Source organism: Falco peregrinus, chromosome 5, assembly GCF_023634155.1.
Source record: "Falco peregrinus isolate bFalPer1 chromosome 5, bFalPer1.pri, whole genome shotgun sequence".
Taxonomy (NCBI): Eukaryota; Metazoa; Chordata; class Aves; order Falconiformes; family Falconidae; genus Falco; species Falco peregrinus.
Window position 1 is genome coordinate 66,745,976 of NC_073725.1, and position 19,879 is coordinate 66,765,854.

Genomic DNA, 19,879 nt, shown 5'->3' on the forward strand with positions numbered 1-19,879 from the left:
CCAGAAGGATGTTTTCTCCTAGTTCCACAAACATTGGAAACTAATTCAAATTCTCTGGTTTGCATTTTTTACATTGAAACTTTACAAACACTCAGAGGATTTTAAGGGAGAGCCTCCTCTCTGTGGAAATAAAGAATAGAGAGAGGCTTTTGTTGGGCTGGTGCAACAGATCATTGTCCTGGGCACGGTGGTATGATCTAAAACATAAAAGTTCTGCTGTGCTTGCTAATCATCTTTAAGGCCACATGCTGCTGTCACCGGTTCCCCAATTCAATAGGAGCAGAAGCTGGGCAGAATTTGTCCCTCCAACATTTAAACCTAAGCTTAGGCATTGGCATCACATCAGTTCACCTGCACAGTGATTAATTAAAGCTTATCACTGAAGTTGCTGATTTCCAGGCTGTGGTGCTTTTAGTGCTTCCTTTGGCTTTCCTCTGGTGTTTCACAGTCCTCCCGGGAACTGCAACCGAACTGCAGCAAGGCATTTGCTTCTCTGAGGTAGATGTCTCGAAAAGCAGAAATCACTCATCCACTGGATAAAAAATAAAAACTCATAGCACTGGGCACTTTCTAAATAAAGTCTTTCAAAAATTCTGTTCTTTGTTGAAGGATTTTTTTTTCCTCCCCCCTCCAAAACTATTGCTGACCTCAGCCCCCAAACTCCTCCTTGGTCTTTTAGTATTTGATTGCATTTATCTCCTTCTCAGGGGGGCTCACATGCCTCTTGCATGAGAACAGTAGACCCTGGAGCATTTTGCAGAAGGCAGCTGATTTTCTTCTGATGTTCAGAGCGGCATTCAACAGAGAGCAGACACTCATGCAAGGCAGCCAAGAGTTCAGCACCGCTTGGCAACTTAAAAATGACAACTGAAAATTAAGAAATGTCATAACTTGAAGAACCTCCCCAGCAAAGGGATAAAATATGCATATTTGCAGCTATTTGAGGTGATCCAGTAGCATTTGCACAAAAATATAAACTCGAACCAAGCTCCTTTACTGCACAGTATCCTTGCCCAGCCTACCTATTGCCTTAGGGTACAGCTCAGCATTGAAGTCTCCAAGCTTTGTGAAATATCTTTAAAGGATGCTTTAACACTGCAACATTTGGCAAGTAAAGGACTTCTACAGATAATTCCGTAAGAGGAACACCTCTGCCATGGCAGCAGAAGCAGCATATATGAAGGTGACCAACCTCTCGATAACTCTGGTCTCGTTCAAGCGCCAGCCTGCAAAGCAAGCCAAAACTCACTGCCTGGACCCCTTGCTCGTTCCACCAAAATTACTAGAGTGATATTTTTGCTGGCATTGACCCAAGACCCATCAACTCATTTCAGTGTGTAGAAAAGGCTAGCTGCCTTAAAAGACCCACTATTCTTACTCCTTATTAAGATGAGCAAATTAAGTCCAAGATTCTTCTCATTCCATTCCTTTCTGCTAAGTGCCCTTATTTCTGCTTTCATGTGCTAAAAAGTTACGGCTGGGATGAGGAAAACACAGGAGAATTGAGACTTGACACCTCTCATCTCAAGGGTAGATGCTAGTGGAGGGTTTTAGGGTTTCAGTTCCTGGAGTCCTGTTACTCCCACAGAGCTACGTGCAACATGAAAAAGGCTTTCCAGCTTTCCAACTTTTACTGAATAAGGAAAAAAGAAGAACCCAATTTCAGAAAATCACTGTTAAACCAGTCAGCCTTCCTTATTTTTATCTCCTGGGGGGTTTTAATCCAACCTTATACTTTGGGGAATTTCTGGCCCCATGGGGGAGGGAGCAGTTTATTTGCAATCATATAGCAGCTCAACCCCACCCCACCCCTTTTTTTGTTTTTCCAAAGTATCTTTCTACTTTTGCTTTCCAAAAAACGAAATGTACATCCACTTCTTGCGAGAATGAGAGCAAAGTTAGAAGCGTTAAGTGTGACTGCAGGAGCTATTTCCAGTCCACACAGCATTTACTGCATGTGCTGAGCAGTATATTGAAGAGGCCGTGAAATGCTAATGATCTCCAGACTGCTAGAGATACAGTCCTAAATAGAAGGGAAAAGTCTCTTTTGAGAGATTTTTTGCCCATTCCATCTCCAAAAACCATACAAAACTTTAACACCTCCCTTTGGCTAAAGCTTTCCAAGTTACACTCGAAAAATTGAAAAGGAAAAACAGATGGGGGTGGGGGAGTGGATAGAGACGATCCGACGGAGCTAAAATATCCATTAGTGGTAAATTCCATCATCTCCTCCCCCTCCCAAAAAAGCGGACTGCATGGGTCAGATTCCACTAGCAAACCAAGAAACCAGCTCCAACCACCATCCCTCAGACAGACCATTTTACTCTCTTGCTTGTCTAACCGGCTGCTAGGCAACCCCAGCAGCATCACTGCTCATATGCATTAAGTATTAACTATTATTTCATTCCTTCCCCCTTTTCCACAAAAAGGCAGCAACCTCAATCCACAGCAGTTATTTTCCCAAAAGCGAACGCTGGCTAAACGAAGCTGGCAAGGGAGTGAAAGCCCAGTAAGGGTTGAACATACCCGGTGTAGCTATAGGATGCTCTCGATGCGTGCAGGCACTGTGGGATGCAGAGGATTTCCATCAGCCAGCATTAGCCACCTACCCCAAATGCCCCCCCCGAGGGGCTGAAGGGCTCATTTTTTGGTACACCAGGAGAAGCAGCTACTCTGGGTCAACCTCTGGAGGTAACTCCTCTGCGCTGCCTACGCAGGAAGGCCAAAATCCTGATTTCAGTGCCCAGAGTGAAGCAACGCAAAGCCGCCAGTGCTGCTGCTGCAGCCTGCCCTCAAACGGCGGGGCATCCTTTTGGAGCTGGGAACTCTCCTGTGAAAATACAGCCCTGGTTTCACCAGGACAAGTGACAAAGCTGTAGAGCAGGGCTGGGGGACAGCAGAAAGGGGGCTGCTGCCCTGCCAAAGGCAAGCGCTAGGGCAGAATTTGAGAGACTACACAGTGCGTGAGGCTGCTGCTCCCCTCCCTCTTCTGAGCCACTTCTGCAAGTTGCAGCCCCACACAGCCAACAGCAACTCTTCCAGCGATTTCAGCAGACATCCTGCCTGAAGGAACAAAAATCAAAATTGGGATAGGACAAAAGAAAGCAGCAGCTGCTTGTGTTTAAAAATGGCCGAGAGAATTCAGCTCAGCAAAGACAGTCAGCGACATAATCAGCTCTGCTTGAGAGCCTGGTCCTAAACTTTGGTGACACTCCTGTATCCTAAGTAATTACCAAAGTGCTGCTAAGGACCGTAAGGCCTCAGGACAACAAATTTTTCACGTGCAGGCAGACTCCAAAGGCAGGAGAAGAAGGGCTGCACACCCCTGCCCTGGGAGGAAAGGCTGCTGCCAGCACTCCTTCAGCCCAGTGACATTTTTGAGTAATTACAGAACCTTAAGATCCATTATAATGTTAATTTGCTGGCTAGTTGTTGTGCAGAAGTGTAATTAGACGTTTCGTAGCTATGATGCAGACTGGGAGGAATGCTAAGAATGCCTCCACTTACAAACTGAGCAACTAGCAGAAGACCAGGAGCTGGAGCAGAGAGGAGCATCCACACACCACTGGAACCTGGGAAGGAGAACCAGAGCAGGTCTTGGTGTCAGAAGGTCCTGGTTTCAGACCCCCTGCAGATGCAGCAGGCTCCACTACAGCCAAAACACAATGGCAATGTTCAGGCAAGACACCAGCAAGCAAGGAGAAGGTCGGACATGCTTTGCTTTACGTCTTTACAGACGTCTCCTCTATCTGTGCATCAGATCAGGGACTAGAAGGGTACCACTCTGCATATTTGCCTCAACTTAGAGCATCCTATTGATACATGTCACCATCTTAATTCAAGTTTCCAGGCTAAATGTCTTCAATGTCTTCTCTAATACAGACCAGCCAGAAAATGTTTTGTTTTTCAAGTTATGAGACATTTCCTGGGTTGGGGCTGCACTCGTAAGCAACAACAGTGGACTACAGCTGAGGATGACAAAACCTTTTAAAATTAAAACAAATCTCTTTATACACAATGACTGCCCATTTCACAATTAAGAGAAGCAATAATGGTGGGTTTTGGTTTGATTTTTTTTTTTTTTTTAACACTAATGTCATGGCACATTTGGAACCAGATTCAGACACAATTTCATTTCCGAAACATAACTATTAAAAGGACGGCCAAATCTGATATAAATTTTCCTCCACAAAATAAACTGATTAAATGCAAACTAAATTGGAGTCCCTAAAGCTTTGTAACAGTAAACTTCATGTAGCAGTTTTGTAATTTGCAGATGGAGATACAGGAGAGTATTCATTTGCAGTCCAACACAAGTACCTAGTTACTCTGCAAAATAGTATTTTTAAGCTATCAGTAGTATCTAAATTATTCAGGGATGGAAAAAACAAATCCATCTCCTCTAGAAAGGAAAGCCACCAGCTGCTGAGAACAAAGTAACTATCCTCCCAAGGCCAAATAATCAGCAAAGCAAACACTAGCAGGGAAGTGCAGCACCATTAGCAAAGAGAAAAGTTTTCTAGGAATACTCTTGCAGTCAAAAAGTGTTTTGCAACAGAGCATGTTTTATATGATACAGCACTTCACAAAGGAGCAGAAAAGGCCAAGTGAGAAGCAGTACCCTAACCATCACCATCTTCTCCCGGGTGACTGCACAAGGCAGTGAATTGACCTGACAAAGTGAGTGACCACCAGGCTCGGGGGCTGGGACTCCTGCCTTTTTTTATTATTATTTTTTTCTCACCACCACCCCCCCCACCCCCCACCCGATATTTCAAATGGCAACAGCCTGCCACACTTGTTCGGTCAGGCTGAGTTTCAATGGTGAGAGACTCCCCAGATGGGGCGGAGGGCATCGCTTGGGCCACTCCATCACCAAAACAGCCCGTGCTGTGCTCTCGTGTTCATCTCACCGCGATAACCCGCGTGCTCTCAGTCCCTCATCAGTAAGAGTTGCAGAGATTTTAATTTTTAATTCACATGAATGTGACGGCAGTAACAGGGAAGGAATCAGGGCTCTTCTGCCAGGTTCCTGGAGGAAGGTGGAACTCCCTTGGCTGCCCAGATGTTTACAAATCCACACAAAGAGCCCAATCAACACTGCGCTGATTAACAAAACTTGTTAGTGTTATAAACAAGGTCAATCTCCCTCACAGTGATGCCACAGACGACTTAGAAAAGTCTTTTGTATCAAAGTTGCAAAAACCAGGAGCAGGTATTTTCTTCCTGGAACAAGGACGGAGGTGCAAGGACGTTGTCCGAGCTGTAGCACCTAGACATCCTTGTGTCCAGGAGCACCAACTGAATGCTGCGGTTTTAAGCATCCTCCAGAACTGCCTGAAGCATCCACCCATCCTGTTTTTCACACAAAGCACAGTGCAAGAAACGCTGAATTGCTCTGAACATCAGCAGCGACTTTCCCCCCTTATTCTGCTTGCGAAGAACAATGAAGAATTGTCATTACAGGAAGCAGAGGAAGATCAGTCTGAGACATTAAGAGCCAGACCCTGCTCCTCTGTGTGGGCTGTGAAGCTTTCAGTGGATTTTTCCATAAGAGAGATTGCACAGGTGTCTTGATTAAACCACCTCAAACTGCTTCTCCTGTCTGAGCTTCAAAAGCAGCTTCAAAAGCATCAGAGGAATCAGTTAGTATTCATATCTTCCCCTGGCACTGCAGATTCACTTTTTTTTTTTCATTTTAAATTATGAATTGTTTAGCTATCGACCCATTACTGCTCTCTCTTCTTTTCCCTTCCATTGTCTGAATTGCATAAATCTGTCTTCTAAAAGAAAGTTGGAAGACCCAATCGAACACTAACCTCACCATTCCATGGGTTAAATCCCCTGTTTGCAGCATTCTTGCCCAAATAGACAAAAGGAAAAAAAGACATTTGTGAAGGAGAGAGAGCATTAATTACAGATGGGTTTTGGCACCGTCAAACGAAACATCAGTTTATTCTGTTACTCGAAGTATTGGGACTGGGGTTTCTACAACATCCAGACTTGACCCTTTCCTGCTCCCTGACTCATGGGTCTCTCATGGGCTATGGTCTGTAGGTATTTATGAGCCAAGCGTGCTTCAAACAACTCAAAACATTTCAGAAAAAAACAGTACCTCTGGAGAGCTTCAGTTCAGTAGCCAGTAACGACCATCGCACTGCCAATTTTGAAAGCAGAATGATTAGTTCTCTTAAAAACACAGTTAAACTTGTCAGTGGCTCCTTTATTTACCCAGAAGAGATATGGGTGGGGAATAGGGGGAAGAGTTTCTTTGGTGCAGCCAGATGGAATGCCAAATCCAGACAGGGAGCTAAGGGGAAGATGTCAAAACGTGCTTTCCATTAACATAACAGCAGAAAACACAACTGGTTTAAAATACTATATACAAACAATTACTGTTCTGCTAACAGACCCTTTGCCAATACAAGGGATTTTATAACCATAGTTAGTTTAAACCAACAGCAACAGAGTTGTAAGTCAGCAATATGTTATTTTATTCGGAAATATTTGCTCAGGATGCTACTTGACATCAGACTTCAGTCAAAATAAACTTTAGCAAATTATATGTTAAATGATCCCATCTGCCTGTTTCAAAGGCAAAAAAGTAGATTTTTTTAATCCTGAATTTCCAGTTCTATATTCCAAAACAGAAGGGTCAGTTTCTGTTCTCATTTAGCACATTGTAGATCAAAAGTGAATGGGTTTAGTTCAGTGCTATAGGTCAGAGGAGTACAATCAAGACATTAACAGCAGTTTAAAAAAAATAAAAAAAATACGACATTAATTTTCTTAGTGGAGAAATTCTACTTGTTGCAGATGGAGGGAGAAAAAGAAAACACCATCATCTCCTTCTCTGCATCTGCACTTAGGTTGCCCAGGCAAAAAGCACTCCACTAGAAATATTGCACATTGTTCAGCTGAGCATTCACATAATTATTTTTTTTTCTCCCACAATCACTAGATGCCAAAAAAGTCAGCCAGCTCTCCCTCCAACACCGACATGAAGCTACAGAGGGATCTTTCAAAGATACAATTCAAGAAATGGACTCAAAGGAGTACTACGAACAATTTATATTAAGTTCACAAGAGACCTTGCTGTCTCGAGGAAAGAGGCAGTTACAGCAATGATGCCAGAAGCCATTTGCAAAGAGGGGAGGGGAAAAAAAAAAAAAAAAAAAAAAAGGAGGGTGGGGGTTTTTAGAAAAATGGTGTTTGCGGCCTTTATCTCCAGTTCCACAAGTGCATGCACACGTGTGTCCAAGGGAGAATGCTGTTTGTGCTTCTGCAGTGGGAAAACAGCCACTGGTGTTATAAACTCACAAAACGCTAACAGTACAGAGATGAGTTTACCTTCCAAAATAGGTTTTCAATGCACTATTGTCTCAAAAGAATAATACAGCCAACTCGCTGTACCCAGCTGAGTAAGATTTCTGGGGGTAGAGAGGGGGCAGATTTTTAGAATTAAAATCCCCTCTTATTACATTATTGGACCATAAGATTGCATACCTTCTTCAACTGATCAGCATATGCTCCTGCTGATCTGGGGGGTAAATGTGAATTCCAGGGAACAGGCAGGAGCTCAACCCTTATCTTAAATTTCTGAGGCAAGAAAATTAGTGATTTTTTTTATAAACCTGATAGAGAAAAAGGTATAAAAATCCTTGCAGACAGGCCACAGGCTGTCAGTTCTTACCAATGTTCAATTTACCTCTAGCCTAGGATGGCTGTAAGCCAAAAGTGTAAAGTAGAAATTCACCCCTAGACTATTTACTTTTCTCCAGCAGAAATACTGCATGATGTTCTGGCTAATCCCGTAATTCAATCCCCGTATAGGAAGAAAGCAGTTAGAAACCAGGAGATGCACTCAAAATGTTCACCACGGAACATTTTGTTGCCCAACATTGAAATATAAGTTCAACCAAGTAGCTGCCAAAACAAAAGCTATCACAAAAATTCCGTAATGATAGACTAATAAGAGACTCATCACCAAAGCATTAAGTAATTCTTTGGGGAACATGAATAAGAACCGCAATGTATGATGTATTAATGTAGTTATTTGGTGGCATTTAAGACAACAAAGCTTGAGTTTAAAGGATGAGGTTAGAATACTGCTGGAAAAATTCAATCCATGACATAAATTGTCTCTCAAAATGTGCAAAGAGAGGGAGTGTCACCAAAATTACCCTGTGTTTCTCATCAGGTGCTGCAAACAGAGCAACACATAACAACAGAGTTTAGCTTGTCTACAGTTCATCCTCCCAAAGATTTTTGTTGCAAAATTCACTTTTTGAGAGCAGTCTACATGTGGGTTCATTTAAATTGTAAAACAGCCTGAACAATGATACTGGAGTCACTGCAGCAAGGAATGCCCCAATCATTCTTTTCCCCAAAAGAATTTCTCTAATGAAATAATTTCTCCAGGGGTCAGTCTGATGTTTTCCTTCTCTTGTTTTTTTTTAGGACCATAATATGGCTCTGAGCACGGTCTCTGCATCTCCACCAGCAAGCACGCTGCAAGATTGCCAGCAGAAGGGAGAGCAAACTGGGGGAGTAACATCCTCCGAGTGGGTGCTTCTCCCAGGGGACTGTCCCCAAGCGCACCCAGAGGAGCAGAGGGGAGCAGCCACAGCACCGGGTGCTGCTCTTAGAGGGCACGGAGCAGCCCCAGCCGTGAAGCCTGTGTCCCTGTTCTCAGCATCCTGAGGGTCAAAGGCAAGTGCCTCTGCACCCAGTGTTCTCAGAGGGCACGAAGATGCCTGTGTGATTTTGCTCAGTGAGTAAAGCAGCACTAACGTGAGGATTTCAAAGCACTTTACAAATATTACAAGCCTACCCATCTCAACTCTCTGGCTCCTGGCAAAGGCAGGTATTGAATTTTTCCCTAACAGAAAATGGAAATGAAAGCACAGAGCAAATAAAGCTCGGTTTCCCAGACAGGCTGAGAAGTACCAATAGATGTGGGTTCTGGATCAGAAAGAGATGGGACTTGCTAGATCAGAGACTAATTTACACCTCAGAGCAGTCCCATGGGAGGTCTATGGTGGCACGGAAACCCCAGCAAGGACAGGGTCTGGCGGCTATGAGGTGCATCAGAAACATGGAATAAAGATCGTTCAGCGTGGTGTCCTCTTGGAACTACACTCTTTTATAATGTACATATATGTAGATATACAGGTATATTTTCATACTTATGTGTTTGCAGGTATCTAAAAAATAAAATATATGTGTATCTCCACATACACAGATATAGCCTCAGGGCCTGCATAAACATACAGAGAGATGTTATTGTGATGGACACACCCTCAGATGTCTCAATATTGAAATGTCTCCTTTCAGTCTCCACCTAAGGAAGTGATGACTAGTGTTTTTTACAACTGAGATAGGGAGACAGCGCTTGCATGGTACCTGTGGAGCTAAACACAAAACACATTGCCCTGCAGGGCAGCAGCCGGGGACTTAAAAATTCCTGAGCATTAATTACAATAAGGTGGATCATGATTTTATGAGCGATTGCATCCATGAGAAAGATGCAGAAAAGTACCCAGTCCACAGTTTGCATTCAGGTCAGACTTACCCTGCAATCCACCACCCTGCTCGGCTGTAATCCACCATGACAATAGATACAGTGAAATAAACAGAAAGGCACTGCCTGGCCCATACTTGCATACACTCTGTCCTCACACCGCGTTAAGGACCAGAATACTGACCCCCAAAAATCAACTCTAAAAATTAGGTGCTTGTAGCTTATCAAGCACCAACATGATAGCTCACCTTGTGCATTTCCTCCGCAAAGGCAGAGAAGGGTGCCTGCTCTCATGGAAGCTGATACCTAGAAGGGTTACATCTCTTAAATAGCCTAAAGATCCTTTACTTGAAGGTGCTGGGGCTCTTCCCTAGTAACAACAAGCTGTGGCGACAGCTCTTCCCAACAGTTCGGGGATGACGCAGCAGCAGCTGATGAGGCATCACACTGGAATGTCTTGGATGGGGACTGCAGAGGAGGTTTCTGTGACGGATAAACCACAAGTAACTAATCCCCATCCTTGTGCCAGCCTTGGCTCTGCCTCTCCCGTGAAGCCACTGTGAGCACCCTGGGGCAGAGACCGAGCCCCGCTGCACCCAGGATAATGTGCTGTCGGGGTGGGCTGGGGCTTCCTGGCGCTGTAACAGCTCAAACATCTGTGGGTTTTAACAGATACTACATAATCGGTCTAAAATAAGCTGTTTCTGTCTACTGCCTCTACCTCAAGAAAGTTTAAATAATGAACTGACTCAAAACTTCAGTAGCCAGGTAAACCTCTGGCAACACATCGTTTATGAAATGTTACAGAAATGTTGACTGCACTTTTTAGCTAAAAGCAAGGGGGGGTGTGTGTGTTGTTTTGTTGTTTGTTTGGGGTTTTTAAAAAGATTTTTAAGTTCTGAGCAGCACCTAGATTGAGAAGAATGAAAACCTGGAAAACAGCAAGAATCAAAAAAGCACTTTTACTGCTCCAGTATGTTTTGAAACATGAATTATCTTGCTTACAACTCCTTATCTTACACAATTATCTCTAACGGTTGCAGCATACAAGACAATACTCTGAAATTTAAATACTCCCATTTATTAGCACAGCAAGCAGCAGTTATAACCACCTCAGTGGTCCTGCTGCCAGCGGCTCCGATCTGGTGATTATTGTCTGATCCTGGTGTTGGGAGCAATCTTATGGAAAGTACCATAGTCAATGCTATTCCTTGAAGGAAAACACCAACAGGCTAAGGCAGGAGTAGGAACAACCTGAGCTTTCACAACGCCCAAGTTGTGAAAACGCCCAAGTCAGCCTCAGCAAGGGAATGCCACAGAGCTGGTGCCTAAAACACCAAAGGTGAATCTTGGATTTGTGCTTCGGAGGACAGGTAATTAATTCTGAGTTCAAACAGCTGTGGAGGACAGGCAGCCTGCAGGCAAGCCCCAGTTTCTTCAAGGGTTTTAGGACCAGGGTGGAGGATACTTCAAATTCCTGGTGGGTGCAAGTCTACTAAACAATGGTGCACATCCATCATACTAAGAAGAATAAATACTTGCCAGGAAGAAGGAAGCTCTGAAGATTAGCTTGGTCACCAGAAGCCATTGTTTCTCTTATTATCTGTAGCTACTAAAGAAAAATTTCCTGCCATGATTGGCCATTTAAGTCCACGAACATTTGAAAATATCTGCATTTCATCTTTCATCTGAAAGAGGGGGGGGTTAGATTAGATCTAAGGAAGAAATTCTCACTGTGAGGGGGGTGAGGCTGGCACAGGCTGCCCAGAGCAGCTGTGGGTGCCCCATCCCTGGAAGTGTTCAAGGGCAGGTTGGACGAGGCTCGGAGCAACCTGGGCTGGTGGAAATGTCCCTGCCCATGGCAGGGAGGTGGAACTAGATGATCTTTAATGTCCCTTTCAACGCAATCTGTTCTGTGATTCTTTGGAGAGAGGAAGCGGTGGGGGTTGAAACAGCACGTAAAATATTTTGTTTAAATGCAAGGACTGAAGATAAATTAGACAGAACTAGTTCACACACACTTACGCACATCTACCCCCACATTTCACAGCCCAGAGGTGGATTTCAAGTTGTTTTTTTGACTGTACCATCCAAGACAGCTCGGGGGAGGAGAAAGGAGGGGAAAGATATCCTTGCCCAGGCCAGGGAGGTGACAGCACTGACAAACAGCGTACCTACAGCACATGAGAGGTTGGTCTTATCTCAGAACTCGCTTCCTCCCAGCTTTCTGCAAGCTTAAACTTATCAGAGGCAAGAAAACGTGCAAATTCCCTTTACTGCCCAAACACCACAGCCTGGGTAAAAGAAAAGGCTAGACTACTGCCTGTGCCAGAAAGGCCCCAGATCTGGCTGAACTAACCAGAATATCCAGCTCTGTGCCTTGCTTCCCATGAGCATCCCCTAGCCGCATGGAGACAGGCCATTTGTCCACCTAGTCCCAAATCTCCAGGTACCTCCTTTTGCTTCCCTCCTCCAGCCGTAGCCTGGGCTGCCACAGACCAGCAAGGTTTGGGGGATCAGCGCAGAACGAGCGGGCTGTCCCGTGGGAAGCAGCGATACCCTGCTGGGTGAGGACAGGCTGCCTTCTCCACCCTTCCCAGCAAAGCCCTGCTTTGTCCAGGTGGAGACTCGGTTCTGCCCTTGGGCACAGGTGAAACCCTCTCCCCACCATGGCCAGGAGGCGATAGGGAGAGGAATACCATTCGTGTTCGGAGTTACTGTCCCTGTGCCTTGTTAGCCAGTCCCGCAGCCTCACTTACACACCCGGTGAAGGGTACTTTATTGTCTAATTGTGAAATTGTCTGTTACCAACCAGTAAAGCCTTCTGAACCTGTCCTAAGCACAAGAAGCACTAACCCAACCCACACATCATCAAGCACTGGCTCAGCTCAGGATCAGATCTTGGAGAAAGCCAGGCAGGGAACAGAAAAAGGCCTTTTCACACAAACTGATTAGAGCTCCCCTATGCCGGCATCTAGTCCTGAGAGCAACGAAACAGGGGAAATCCTCCGTGCAAAAGCTATCATCAGATGCACCATGCTCTGACCACTGAGACTGTACCACTCTAGAAGACATATGCATCCACCATGAATAACCTTTCCAAATCAAGTGAGCAGAATAACTCCAACCAGTGTAGCACTGAGGCCATCACTGCATCGCAGTGTAGGGCTGTGGGATGTCTATTCAAGATAATAATAAAAAATAAATGCTGAGGACTGGAGGCAGGTCTCCTGCTCAAAACATGGAGCTTGCTGCCATGTACCACAGTACAACACAAATCCTTTCCTATGAGGGCAGCCGAGCAGGCAACGTTTTGGAAACCCTGACCCACACTGCAGATTTCTCACAGCAGAACAGCCTCAGCTGGCAAAGGCGCAGAAAGGAAACACACCCCTTCGGCACCATGCGTGGTAGCAAAATTTATGGCACAGATGCAGCAAGCGACAGAAAAGTGCTTTTGTCAGCTCAGCTTGGGCTGCCCCAAAGGCAGGACAACTCCTGAAGAGCGTGGAGATGCTGTTACAGGCATCTCGGACACGGTGGAACCCACAGAAGCCTTCTTGCCTCCTGCTTTCACCTTGCTCCCGGTTGTGTCCTTCATTTTCTTTATAAGAACTAGAGACTTGGAAAAACTAGAGATGCCCTGGAGTCTCCTGAGTGTGAAGCTGCTCTGCCACAGAAGACAGGGATGTGTTTCAAACTGCTGGACCTCATCATAGCCTACACACAGGTACCTGCTGTCATTTGTCCTTACACAGATATGTTCCTGCACATAAAGCCGGAAAAGCAGCACCTCAAACAGAAAAAAAAAGATTTGTGGAGACTGGACAGTCATAATATGCATCAGTGAACTGAGTGATGCATCAGTGAGGAATATGGCTGCAGTCAATGCAATTATTATTTCCTTCAGCTTCTTGCTAGAGACATTGAAGATTTCCTTCAATGCAGTAAGGATTTGTGACAAGAAAACGAATCTGGGGGTTTTTTGCATTTGCTTTTATATAAAGTCATCATTGGCATAGCATTCTGTGGCCTCTGTTCCTTTGAAAGCAACTGCAATGGTCAACTTAATCTCTTGCAAAGCTTCAGCGCTACAACACATTTGTACTCTTGCTGAGACTTCTTTGGAATTTATTAAGCTCAGGAAGATAAATTCTTAATAGAAATCTAATTTAGGAAAAAAACCAAGCTTATCAATTGCCTTTGAATTACTTTTCAGACACCTTCATTTGGCATTTGTACAGCTCTGAACTCTTGTGTAATACCAGATCAACAAAACAAAACAGTTGATAAAAGTTCTGGTTGGGAAGACTTGCCTCTGTTGCAATTTAAAATACTCCTTGTAGATGCAATGCTGGAGAGATACTGCCTAACCCACCAGTGTCCTAAGCAAGGAGGAATATCATCGGCAGATTTTTGCATTCATTGACATGAAAACACATGCCTATACATACCATTTTAACATGTCAGGTGAATTCAGGAAATTTAAACTTTTCTAGTCCTGGTTTAGCTGGGTGAAAGGCAGCCATCTTTCACAAAAACATGACCCAAAGCTGAAGGTGGGTTTGTGGGTTGTCTTTTTTTTTCCTTCCCTCCACACCCCCCCCCCCCAATTGGAGACAGTTTGTGTACTGATGTGCCCCGAAATAATTTCTTCTATGCTTTCTGGGTTAAGAAAAGTGATTGTCTGTAGGTAGTGCCCACTATGAAAGGATTCCTCTTTGTTCAGCGTATTAAGAGGTACATGGCTGGTGCTGCAGAAATGTTTTGTCGTCTATTTATGTATTTACAGCATAATTAGTACATATGTTACTTAGATGGAAACAGCCTAACATGAAAAAGCCAGCACATTCTTAGACAATAAGGTGGATTTGTGAATGTTTGAATGCAGGAACGAAGAAGTGCCAGTCCAAATAAGACAAAATACCGAGCCTCAAAGAACAGATTACAGAAAGAAACCTCGCATATGTTTCAAATATCAGGAACATAATCCCGGCTCGCCGTGCGCTGACACGGGGAGGATAGGCGCTCCTCGCCGCAGCACCCACGGCAAGCCCTGGCACGCTGGTCGGGGCAGCGCTTTGCTCCAGCTGGCCGGCAGCCAGACGTTAACTGCGCTGGCATTTGTTTCGAGGGAGGGAAAGAAGGGAAAACTGGGTTTAAATATAACTCGGCAGCCTCCAGCAGAAACTTTGGCTGAGAAGCCGAGTGGTAAGAGACGCCTGTTGAATCAGCACTGCCCTCCCTGCGCTGTGACTCCGCACACCGAGGACGCTTTTAACTCTAGAGTACTAAAACTGAACAAGGAAAATATGCTAGAATACATTAAAACAGCTATGTTTACAGGCCTGTATTAAAAGCAAAAACATGTTGCGATTAAATAGAACAGCTGTCAATGCTCTGAGGTGTTACAAGCATGAGACTATTTAAAGACAATGACTGGCGCCGTCTATTTTACTGCGATCGAGCTAGGAAAAGCTACAGTTATTAACCGCTGACGGAGGCTTTGCATTCATGGCTGCCCTGAAGGAGTTTTGTGACAGGCAGGGTGTAACAAGTACAGAGGTGACTTTTAGTGGCAATGAATTCCCTCAGCTGGAGAATTTACCCCAACAAATAGCCCAGACACGCAACATCAACATCGTTGGAGGTGCTGGCTGCTCGGGTCTTCGATGATTACGCCCTTAAGTTACCATCTCACGTTAACACACACAGACGTATACAGAAAGTGTATTCTTACATATATAACACACGACTTAACAACAACTCTCTCTACACCATGCTCAGCCTTAAGTCTTGAGATAGGCGACCCTGTCCCTCCCCCCACCCCTGCTGCAGGGACTCCATGGGACACACAGTGCCTAGCCTCCCGATTAAGACCAGCCTCCATTTATATGCCAAACCTACAAATTTATATGCCAAACCTTCAAAACACTTTGAGAGCATGGGTCTGACGCTAAGGGAGAATCTGCTGCGTCGGGCCATGGCCACAGCACCCAGCGCGTTGCCTGCACGTCTTGCACCCTCTCCGGTTGCTGCAGCGCAGCGTTGGGATTTCTCACCCTCTCGGACCCTTCCACAGCAAACGGAGCTGGCACGCAGGGCCCCAGGACAGGGACACGGTACTGTGAGAGGAATTCATGAGATGCAAATGACACAGCAGGGAAATGCAAAGCAGGGACTGTCCTGGGAGTCCCATGTGAAGGCTGAGGGACCTGGCTCCTGCACTCCTCTGTGGTGGTGGATGCTCTCATCACCATCCACCAATGCACGCATTCGGATCATTCCTGGGTTTGCAGAAAACAGGGGGGACAAGGCAATTCCAGTTGTCAGCCCCTCAGGGACAAAGCAGTTCCAGCCACCAACCCCTCACTTGCTTTTGGATCCTGTAGTTACCCCAGAACCCAGATTCCATTTAAAAAGATGAGTATTTCCCAACCTCACCTTATGGGGAACGGCTTTGAGAACATGTACTTAAAACAAAAAACACCAGAGCATGCCCACATCTGTATACGCCGTAAGGCAAATGCAAAGCATCTCACAACATTTAAATAAATTTCACGTCCCTTGGGACGGCAATATTGAGCAGTAAAGAACCAGCTGGATGCGTGCTTTTTTGTAAAACCATGAACTAAGATTTTCAAAATGAAACAACGAGCACCCAATGTTGGAGCTACCGCATCCCAGTCCCGATGTCAGATATCCAGCACCCCACAAGTGTGGGCTTTTTTCCTCACCTGACTTCAGCCATCTAGAAGTCAAAACTTTGCCCATCCTAAATTCCCACAAAAGGTACCTCCAGAGGCTGCTTCAACCCATCCTGGAACAGGTAACCACGAGGGCATTCCAAGATGCCTTGCCATCCGTAGATTGACTGCCACTAGACACGTAACTTTAAAATCAAACCTGAGATAAGACCGAATTAATCTTAAACTGACTGAAGCAAACTCACACCTAAAAAGTCAAACAGCAGAGGCAAAAAGCAATCCCCAGTCTTTGGGCACTGAAGGTTTGTATTTGGAGACTGATTTTTTTTTTTTTCTTTTTTAAGCCAGCAATACTCTATGTTCTCAAGCGATTTGTAACTGAGATAGAGAGCTGAAAAGTTTGGGCAGCAGCAGATGGAAAAAAGCCTCAACTATCAAATGAATCTGAAGCTGAGTGCGGTCAGTTTATGGATATTTCAAGCGCAAAACCATAAAGGAGATGTAATAAAGTTATTATTTATTCCCCTGTTTGCTTCTTTCAATAGCAAAACCAAAATAAAGACTTCAGAACAGGACCTAAGTAAAAAGAATGGAAAGATTTAATCAGGCTGCAGGAACTCACGCTTGAAATAGGCACATGCACAAACTCCTCCTGAAGAGGGGCCGAGCCGCGGTTCGCAACGCACTTTATTCAAACCGAGCAGAGAAACCAAGTCGGGAATTGACGGCGGATGCTTAAAAATAGGTCTGATCGAAGTTTGCGCCCGCTCCTAAGCCCGACAGGAGCAAGCGCCGGGGCGCAGCGCCCGGGGAGCGGGGGATGAGCCGGCACTGAAGCCCCCCCGCCCCCCGCCCGCGGCCCCGGGGAGCGCGGCCGGCACCAGCGCCGGGCGGGAGCCGCGACCTCCAGCGCTGCCGGCCCGGTGCCCCCCGCAGCCGCCTCCGACCCGGCCCCGGCGGCCGGAGCCGGCGCTCGCCGGGACAACAGGAGCCGGGCTGAGGAGCCGGTCGCGGCGGAGCGGCCCCCTCGGCCAGGGGGCGGTGTGGGGCCCGGGGGGCGAGGAGCGGGGCAGGCCGCGCCCCGGGCAGCGGCCCCCGGGGGGTGTGTGTGCCGCCTCCCCCGCTCCGCCCGGGGCCGCCGCCGCTCCCAACTTTCCGGGGGCGGCGCGAGGAGCTCCCTCAGCCCTGCGGGAACAAGCCGAGGCGCGAAGCCGCTGCAGCCGGACCGGGGCGGGGGGGGGTGTCCCCGCGACCCTCCGCGACCCCCCGCCTCACCGGCCCCCGCGGCAGCCGCGAAGCGCCTCACACACACACACCCCGCCACATCCACCCCGCCGCGGGCCCCCTCCGCGGGCGGGCCCCCTCCGCGGGCGGCCCCGGCGGGGCGCCGCGCCCCCGCTCACCTGCCCTCCCCGCCGGGCGCCGCGGGCTGCGCTGGGCTCCGGCCGCCGGGGCCGCGCGTTGCTCCCGTTGGCAAGTAACAGTCTCCAGGGCTACGGTCACTATGGCGCCTGGCGCCGGGTCTCGAGGCAACTGTTGCTAGCCTCTACCCTCACGTCACCGCCCGGCCCCGCCCACTCCACCGCCCGGGGGGGCGTGTCCCGCGCGGCGCCGCCGGCAGTTGGCGGGACGGCTGTCTGTCAGGGGAGGGGCGGGACGCGGCGGATATGGGCCAATAGCGGCGGGAAAGGGGTGGGGCGGAGAGTTGGCGCGCGGTTTGGCGCTTCTGAGCGGGGCGGGGCGGGGCGAGAGGCCGCCGTGGGCGGAGCCAGGGCGCCTTGTGGGCGGGACAGGGGCCCTCTGTGGGCGTGGCCAGTGCGCTCCGTGGACGGGACCAGGCTCTTTGGGCGGGGCCACACGGTCCGTGGGCGGGGCCAGACGCTCCGTGGTGGGGCTAGGGCGCTCTGTGGGCGGGGCCAGGGCGGGGGCGCTGCTGTAGAGCCAAAGAACACGTTTTTTCCTCTATTAAACACTAAAAAGTTCCCGTTGCATTCCCGGCAACAGCACAAATCCGGCCCGCTCCCGGGGGACCTCGGGGTTTCTCCCAGTTGCCGCTGGTTTCTCCCTACCTGAGCTCCCAGCTCCCCATGACATCAAACCGTTTCTATAGTGACCGGCTGTGAAGTCACAGACAACAAAGCGGGGGGGGGGGGGGGGGGGGGGGGGCGGGGGGGCGTGCTAATGGCGGAACAGGGGCCCGGGACGCTGGTGTAGCGCAAACTCTAGAAAGAGAAGTGGATGGGCGTGCAGCATCCCTGGGCATGGGTACTGGCTCCTGCATCCCACATCCCGCATCCCGCATCCCGCCCCAACGCAGGCAAGCGGCACCGGCAGTGCCTGAAATTTGCCTGGGGGATGCAGTGGGTAAGGACAGAAGCTGAATCATCGTCCCATCACACAAAATTATCCAACAGTGAACGCTTCCTGATGGAGCATCCATCACGGGTTTTAAAGAACAGGCCAAGTCCATGGAATGCTGGGCTCAAGCCCCGATCGGCTGCAGCAGCAGGTGTGTTTGCGGGTGAGCTCCACGCCAAGCTGCCGTGAATCCAGAGGAGACCATCTGCCAGCTGATGGCAACTCGGGAACAGCTCCCAGCACCCGTGCTCGGCCAGCACGTGTGCAGAATGCGAGCACCCCACAGATACAGATATTTGCACACGTGCAGCAGGGCAAGGCTTTGGGGTGCTGCACCGGGGAAAACTCACGTAGCACCTGCTTATGGGTGGGAAGATGTAGCTGATGTTTTTATGTTGGTGATGGAAGAAAAATGAAGCCTAAACTGTACTCCCTGCAGTCAGAGAACTGCAAAAGCAGCAGCTACCTCAGCCCTACACTTTCTCCTCATGAACATCCCCGCTATGCCCGCGGTAAGGATTGGTGTGATCCAGCACAGACCTTCTCTGCCCTCCTAGAAGTGGTTCAGGCTGGAAACTCAGCAGATTTCAGGTGGGATTTCCTTGAAATCCCTCCCCTGAGTGACCAGGAGAGACTTGGAAGCTCGTGCTGTGTGAAGAAGGGGATTTCCAGAAATTAGGCATTTCCAGTTTGGACATGACTGCCTGGCCTCACCAGCAAGGCAGTGGCAGGTGTCCTGAACGTGTACAGACTAAAATCTATCCATGAAGATGGCCTTTATTCCTTCATTTGGGGGGGGGGGGGGGGGGGGGGGGGCGCGGAGCAGGCTTTTTATAGCAGGCATGACAAGTTCTGCGCCTGCAGGGTTGGGAAGCTCCTCTGGATACAGATACCTATAAAAACAAATCAGCATGTACAAACCTTTCCAGATAGTTAAAGTAACTCCCTCGGAAATTAATATTAGAGTAGTTGCAAGAACCGCAACTCATGCTGAGCCACCTTGTCCCAGTCAAAAAAGAAAAAAAAAAAGCCTTTGCAAAAAGCAAAGAACAACCAATCTCTCTTGTTTTCTGGCATTTCATGCAGGCTGTTTTGTGCCTGTGCCTAAGAGATGGTGAAGGAAACACTGCTGCTTCTGTTAATATGATTTTTCTCTTTTTCACCTTGCATTTGTAATAGGTAACAAATTTAAACATATTTGAAAGTTAAGATAGTTCCGTTGTTCAAATTCTAAGAGGCTTCTCTTTGCAATCAAAGGGTCTTGACAGTATTGCGATGCTGATGAACCTGG

At 47.5% G+C, this 19,879-nt stretch overlaps 1 protein-coding gene across 5 annotated transcripts in view; it reads right to left on the reverse strand.

Moving 5' to 3' along the window:
* RFX2 (regulatory factor X2) overlaps positions 1-17,805 on the reverse strand; it is a 63,907-nt gene extending 46,102 nt beyond the window's left edge. For 4 of the 5 annotated variants that reach the window (XM_055805947.1, XM_055805946.1, XM_055805943.1 and 1 more), the window contains exon 1: positions 17,634-17,805. The gene's annotated coding sequence lies outside the window, so the exon portion shown is untranslated. The remainder of the gene's footprint in view (positions 1-17,633) is intronic. The other variant, XM_055805944.1, reaches the window with a different exon arrangement.
* Between the last annotated feature and the right edge of the window lie 2,074 nt (positions 17,806-19,879).